The sequence below is a fragment of the Triticum dicoccoides genome, chromosome 4B (assembly GCF_002162155.2).
Source record: "Triticum dicoccoides isolate Atlit2015 ecotype Zavitan chromosome 4B, WEW_v2.0, whole genome shotgun sequence".
Lineage (NCBI taxonomy): Eukaryota > Viridiplantae > Streptophyta > Magnoliopsida > Poales > Poaceae > Triticum > Triticum dicoccoides.
In genome coordinates this window covers 545,548,751-545,555,214 of record NC_041387.1, presented here as the reverse complement: position 1 = coordinate 545,555,214, position 6,464 = coordinate 545,548,751, and the positions used below count along the sequence as shown (strand labels likewise).

The window sequence follows — 6,464 nt, the reverse complement described above, 5'->3', positions numbered from 1 at the left end:
TGGTGTTGGAAGGAGATGGCTTGTTCTCGGCTCAGTCAGCTTGTCGAGCTCATTTTGTCACACGTATTGAGTCCGCGGGAGCAATGGAGATTTGGAAGTCCAGAGCACCGGCAATGTGCAAGTTCTTTTCCTGGCTGGCGGCGCAGAAAAGATGTTGGACGACGGACAGATTGCAACGACATTTATTGCCACATCCGGTGGCATGCCCGTTTTACGATCAGGAGCCAGAAACGATCAATCACCTACTCCTTGGATGTGTTCTCACTCGACAAATATGGTTCGTCACTATGGGCAACTGGGGAAAGCCTCACTGGACTCCGGAGCCGGAGGCTGAGCTCGTTCGATGGTGGACTTCCCTTAACATCGAGAAGACCAAGAGGAAGGAAACATGGACAGTGATCACTTTAGTGGCTTGGACATTGTGGAAACATAGGAACGACATCGTGTTCAACGAAGTTTCCCCATCTGTCAGCACGATCCTCTGGCAGATCGAGGCGAAGGGACATAACTGGAGGGCTGCGGCCCTGCTGAGGGAGGTAAGATCACTCCCAACTAGGTTAGATCGGTTGAGTGGTAGCGAGTAGTTAGCATGCGGACTCGGGCTCGTGCAACCGTGGGTTGTGTTGTAACGTTGTAAAAACCCTCCATCTTGACATCTTCTATCTATGATCTCGATATGTCTGCTTGATGTATCCTTGAAAGAAAAAAAAACAGAGAACCTGCCCATGTTGGAGACTGGAGTCTCTTTGCTCCCCAACCCCAAAGGCCAAAAGCAAACAGTAACAATTTTTTTCTTATACATATGATAAACTATATCTGTTCTTGGGCAGTCCCAAATTGCTGCCATGAAGTGAATCTGGACGGTATCAATGAGGTGACAATGATCACCTTGTCACCATTTACATTAACAACTCTAGTAGGGTGACAAAGTATTACCATTCAAGAACAATGTAACTTGGATGGAAACACTCCAGATTCCATCCAGAATGATAAAGCCATGTTATAATGTTTTGGTGTATATTTAAGCTGACATTTGGAGTGGTCTCTTAAATGACCGACAATTACAGAAGATCGTTTAATGAGGAGCAAAGTTTTAGATAGCCCTTACATGATCATAGCTTGTTTTGTGTTTTCCAGTGCCAAAACGGCCATGTAGGATGCTAATCAGCAGTAGGTGTCACGTTTGTTCTCATGATGCTATCTTAATTTGCACAAAACATTGCACTGGAAAATATAGTTAAGTCGATTAAGTCCTCATGCGCATACGCCAAGTGGGGTTGTATGCACAAATGAATAATCATGAAGAGAAACTTGCCTTTTTGCTCCTTCAAACGTGCCCTGTTCCTGGTTGTGGCTTCATGGGGTGTTGGTCAGGCCACTTTCTTGTGAACCATAGTGCCGATTGCTTGAGTCATTTGAAGTAAAGTTGGAGGTGTCCCTGCCTTTATAGTTCTTCTTGGAGAGCCCCTAAACAACAACATGACGCCTTTCGGGGTTCACCTCAGGACTGACAATTTGAACTGAAGTCCTCTGTCACAAACACAGAGGAGTGGTGAGGTCTGTAACCTGCAGAAGCCTTTCTTTTGGTTTCATATATGACTAGAACGAAAGCGCGCCTTGGCGCACGTTGCCCGCGTGAGCACCGTGACCCAGCATGTATATATCTTGTACATCCAATCATGTCATTCTTTCGGTACTAAGGAGTTTAGTATAGAGCGCAAATAGTAGAGATATACCAAAAACATGGTAATCTGAGTATACTAAGTCAAAAGGATAATTAATTTGCACGCACATGACAAAATTTGTTCCAAAAAGCCAGTGCCAGATAGGATAAATTGTTTGCATCAAGTTTAGTAGAACGCAAAAACATACAAGATACCAAAGCCTGAATGTTAATCTCCAAATTCCAGAACCATACATCATCAACAACATAATATAATTAAAATAGGAGAACTTAACATATATGCCATTTCATTATTTATAAGACATAAACAAAACAAATAGTCCCATATCAAAACTATCAGTAGCATGACAAAATAAAAGGAGATTTATGTACATATCAGAACTGAGACTCTAAATCCCATGTCTCGGTCAGGAAATATATTCTTTATCCGATTTGAAGTACCATAATGGGCTAACAATCACTGTCAATGTAGTACATAATGCCTTTCTTTTTCTTCATATATGAATTGGACTTCTCTATTAAATACTCAAATTTCATATCAATGTCTCAGTCATGAAATATATTCTTTATCAGTTCTCATCGAAACCACTCCATTAGTAATTCGATGCAGCAGTTTTCTCTTCACTTTGTTACATTACTGAAGTACTAAAACCCTTATACCTATGTAAGGCTAACTTGCAACGACCAGGGCTGCAAGCCAAATGGCAGGCTGGCGCTGCAAGTCAATACAATGTGAACCTGGAGCGACGTGAGTAACCAGGGGCACCCCTCACTAAATTTTCACATATTGATCAGGTCTGGATAAGATTTTAGAACATAGATGCAATCCGACAGAGTATATGTCCTGGCAAGAAGAGAGAAGGAGGTGGAGCACCGCATTACATAATTTATATTAGACTAAAGAGCAATACAATATCACAATAATTTGAAGGAGTAATTGCATGCCTAATCATGATCTCAAGAGATGTGACTCTGCACATGTATTTCTTTGATCATTTTTCATTTGAATAACCATGATCTCAAAATTACAATAGTTCGGTTTGATTATAATCAAATAAATCAACCAGCTATGCAAGTACGATAGTTATCTACAGATAGTCACCTCACGCGAGTCATAATTTCAGGATAGGTACTTACTATATTTTCTAAGATTGGCATGCATCTAGTTAGAACCAAGAAATACATGTATATATACGCCAGCAGCTAGTGCTCCCACGCGAACTGAAGTATGCTTATGCAGCATCATGAATATCTAAATATATACGCTACTGAATATATACGATGGATTTACTCTAGTTGTCGTGGTAAAAAGTTCTAAACTGACTTATATTCTACAAAAATGCATAACCAATGTGATCCAGTGTGCTGTTGCAAATACATTTTTTTAATAAATCATTTGTACATCTCTGACCTCTATACTCTAGCCATGATTACTATGTAATTACTAAGTTCTTAATTTTCTCTTCATTTATAATTAGAACACGGCATTACTTTGATATATCCCCACCTTGACACGGAGATCCTAAAAAAATCAGGCACATAAGCCTAAAAACAAAACAGTGGTGATTACCTTGAGAAAAGACTAATTTGACCCTTATATCAATCAATAAACAAATTCTACTCTAGATGGCCACATATTGCCCATTCATAACTTTTATAAGGTGTATTGACCCGGTAATCGACTTTTAGTTATATTAGGTACTGAGCATTGGTCGATGCAATATCAAAGAGCAAAATTGGTTCCTGAAATAGAGAAGCTTTTTGGAAAATTCACATGGAGAAAGCAAGGAATTTAAACCATGCTGCCAAGGTAAAGCATCCGACAACGCAAAAGGGACAACATAATCCAGAACAACAATTGTAAGCCATATTTTTTAATACAGTTGAGCCCAGAAGGGCTATTAAGCTAAGTTAGAAATTGTAGTCAGAAGTATAGAGCAAAAACATTAAAGACTACTAAAACCAAGGTATAGTCAACCTACCGGATAATTGATCTCAAGTTGGTTGTCCAGGAACTGATTTGCATCAGGATGCGTGTCGCCTGTCCAGGAAGTGATTTACATCAGAAAGCGCAACGTGTAGTGCCTGTGTAAGGCAATGGTAAAGCGTCTCCCATAGAAGGAGCTGGTTCAACAGAATGCATATTTATAATAATAGTGGTTAAGTAAAAAAGCATCAAGATTTGACAGGATAACTGATTTGCACCAAGATTCATTACATTCCAAGAGAATGGCATAGTGGTAGCCCAGGATAATCGATTTGCATAAAGATTCGGTACAAAGCAAGATTTACAATATACTAAAAGCAGGGCATAATGATAACACAGGATAACCAATCTATTTGATTCTACTACGGTAAAGTAATATATTTTATAGTAGACCACATATAGAGAGAGCTTTGATTGAACGCCTTGTCATGTGACTTGTTCAAGCGTGGGGATGTAACGACCTGTTCAACACTGACTGCTAAATTTTCAGTAAAATCACAGAGTGCTAGAACAGTATCTAAATTGACAGGCAAACCATGGACCAGGCGTGGAAGTGCAATGAAGTTATACAGATCCATGTTGATATTAAGGCTCTGGCTTTGATCCATGTAGCAGCCACGATCGACAGCCAACAATTTTCTGCTTGATCTCCCAAACAGTTCTGGTTCAATGATATAGAAAAATTTAGACACATCTGTAAATTGACACCTCGTTGGAACTAAAGCGAGGGGTGGTCATATTTCCCGCATTTGGGATCTCGGTGATCTTTTGGATAGAGCCATCTTTCTAGATAACATTATTTTTCAGGACAAGAGAGCAGATATAAATTTCAGCGATCTCTCAACACGTTTCAAAGGATGTGAAGAAAAATTGCAGAGTAGGGGGCTCACCTGCTGTTGTAGGCCTTGCTTGGAGGTGCCGGCGGACAGACGGGCTGTGTTGGCCATCAGATCCGTTGCACGCGCGAGCTCGACGGGAGCAGCGGTGCGAGAGCTTCGATGTCGCGGCAGCTCACCTCTTCTTCGTCCATTTTGTGCCGGCGGCCATGCTTTTTCTGGAGACTAATCATTTGGAACTTAGAGAACAATAAATTATGAACAGACATCTTCAGAGACTAACCTTGGGTCTAGCTGCTTGTCGACAGAAGGATCATTGGAGGTGACTTTGTTAGAAGATGTGTCGACAACCTGCATACAATGATTTACAGAGAAGGGGATGAGTAAGGTTTGTTTGCTCAGGACTGTGCATCAACCAATCACCTAAAGTAATTTCAATAAATAAAAATTTACATATCGACCAAGATAAACTTCGCGGTTAGAAAATACGTTGATAATATAAATCTACACCACAAAGAAATCGCCAAGGCATCTAATACATCTATCTTTAAAGGACGACTACTCAACAAATGCATGTTAGGCTCTTAGTGAAGCTCCAAATGAGAATCTCTCAGAATTATTTTGAGATGCCTTATTCAGTTAACCAATCAAAGCATGTTCATCTTAATAAAAGGGCAGCAGAAGCATCATACCACTATTCATGAATTATATAGAATTTGATCTTGGAGGTGGGCTGGGGCTCTTTGGTGCTAGCTCTTCTATTTTTAGATAAAATTGCTTGTTCTTCTCCGGGTCTCCTGCCATAACCCATGGATGGCCTTTCTACACAACAATTATACATATGTATTAAGCATAAAGTAGTGGCAGCAGAGCAGCAGCATACAAAGCTACAAATAATAAAACCTAGAACAACAAAGTGCTAGGGTAGTAGATGGTGTTTCCAAACTTCAAAGAATTATGTTACATGACTTCAAATCTTGTACTGTAGTTTCTTTCACCATTTAGAAGAGAGGACATAAATGCTTATCAATGTTTCTTACTGAACTACTCCCTCCGTTCCATATTACTCGTTGCTTATCATTTTAGATATCTTGTGTTTAAACTTTGCTAATTGCAGAGGTCGACCAAATTGTGGTGTATCCAGGATGTATTACTTGTGGTTCTAAACAGATAATGGGGTTGTACTGTTTTGTTTATGATACTAACCACATGCTTTGATAGAATCTTCAGAAGCTAGAAAAATAGAATGAGTTTCCCATATATTGGAGGGTCAATCTAACAAAAAATATCGATTCTAAAATGTAACAGGAGAAGAAATTAACTTAACCGGATAATAGCACATGATTTAGGTATTATGCACAATAATTTATTTGGTCAGTATGCTTGAACCCATGCAAGAAAAAAACACTTTTTTTGTTCTGGGAAGACCAACGACATTATCTTTTAGTTCAATAACAACACCTTAAATTGATATAGCAGCAAACCTTCGGTCAAACCAATGAGAAATTATTCTTGTGCTAAAGAAGAAGAAACGAAGGAAGAGAAGAAATTCACCTTGGACAGGAGCCATCCCTCTACTGGCGGGGGTCCTCCCTGATGAATCATTTTGAGCATCCGTTGCATCTCCACCAAGAACTTGATCCACAGCGGCTGCTGCACCAAATCTGAGAGAGAAGGAAAAAGAGGAGAGGGTGAGAGGTAGAGCAGATCAGAGAGGAGGAGGATGAACTAATCGAAAACAGAGGAGGCCCAGCCCGGTGCGCCCCTGCAAGGCTGCACCCCATGGCCAGCGGAAGCGGAACCGCACGTGTGGGGGGCGAGGGAGGAGACGGAGAGGAGCCGCCGGAGTCCGCTGGAGCCACGCCGGCGACGAAGGCGATGCCCAGCCCGAAACCCTAGCCACGGCTGAGGGTCGCGAGCGAGCGTGAGAGGTCGAGGAAGAGGCGGAGCAAGGGGA

The 6,464-nt window shown here is 40.9% G+C and overlaps 1 long non-coding RNA gene across 4 annotated transcripts; it reads right to left on the bottom strand.

The window, feature by feature from the left end:
• Positions 1 to 992: 992 nt before the first annotated feature.
• Positions 993 to 6,458, bottom strand: LOC119291384. Of its 4 annotated transcripts, none has more exons than XR_005142374.1 (7): positions 6,315 to 6,458; positions 6,062 to 6,171; positions 5,200 to 5,329; positions 4,791 to 4,858; positions 4,562 to 4,732; positions 3,667 to 4,332; positions 993 to 1,530 (listed from the first exon to the last, which is right to left on the bottom strand). It is a non-coding gene; the product is annotated as an uncharacterized LOC119291384 (long non-coding RNA). The 4 variants fall into 4 exon arrangements; XR_005142373.1 differs by lacking the exon at positions 993 to 1,530 and adding an exon at positions 1,940 to 2,528; XR_005142375.1 differs by lacking the exon at positions 993 to 1,530 and adding an exon at positions 1,940 to 2,528 and having other exon boundaries at positions 4,562 to 4,725.
• Positions 6,459 to 6,464: the final 6 nt, after the last annotated feature.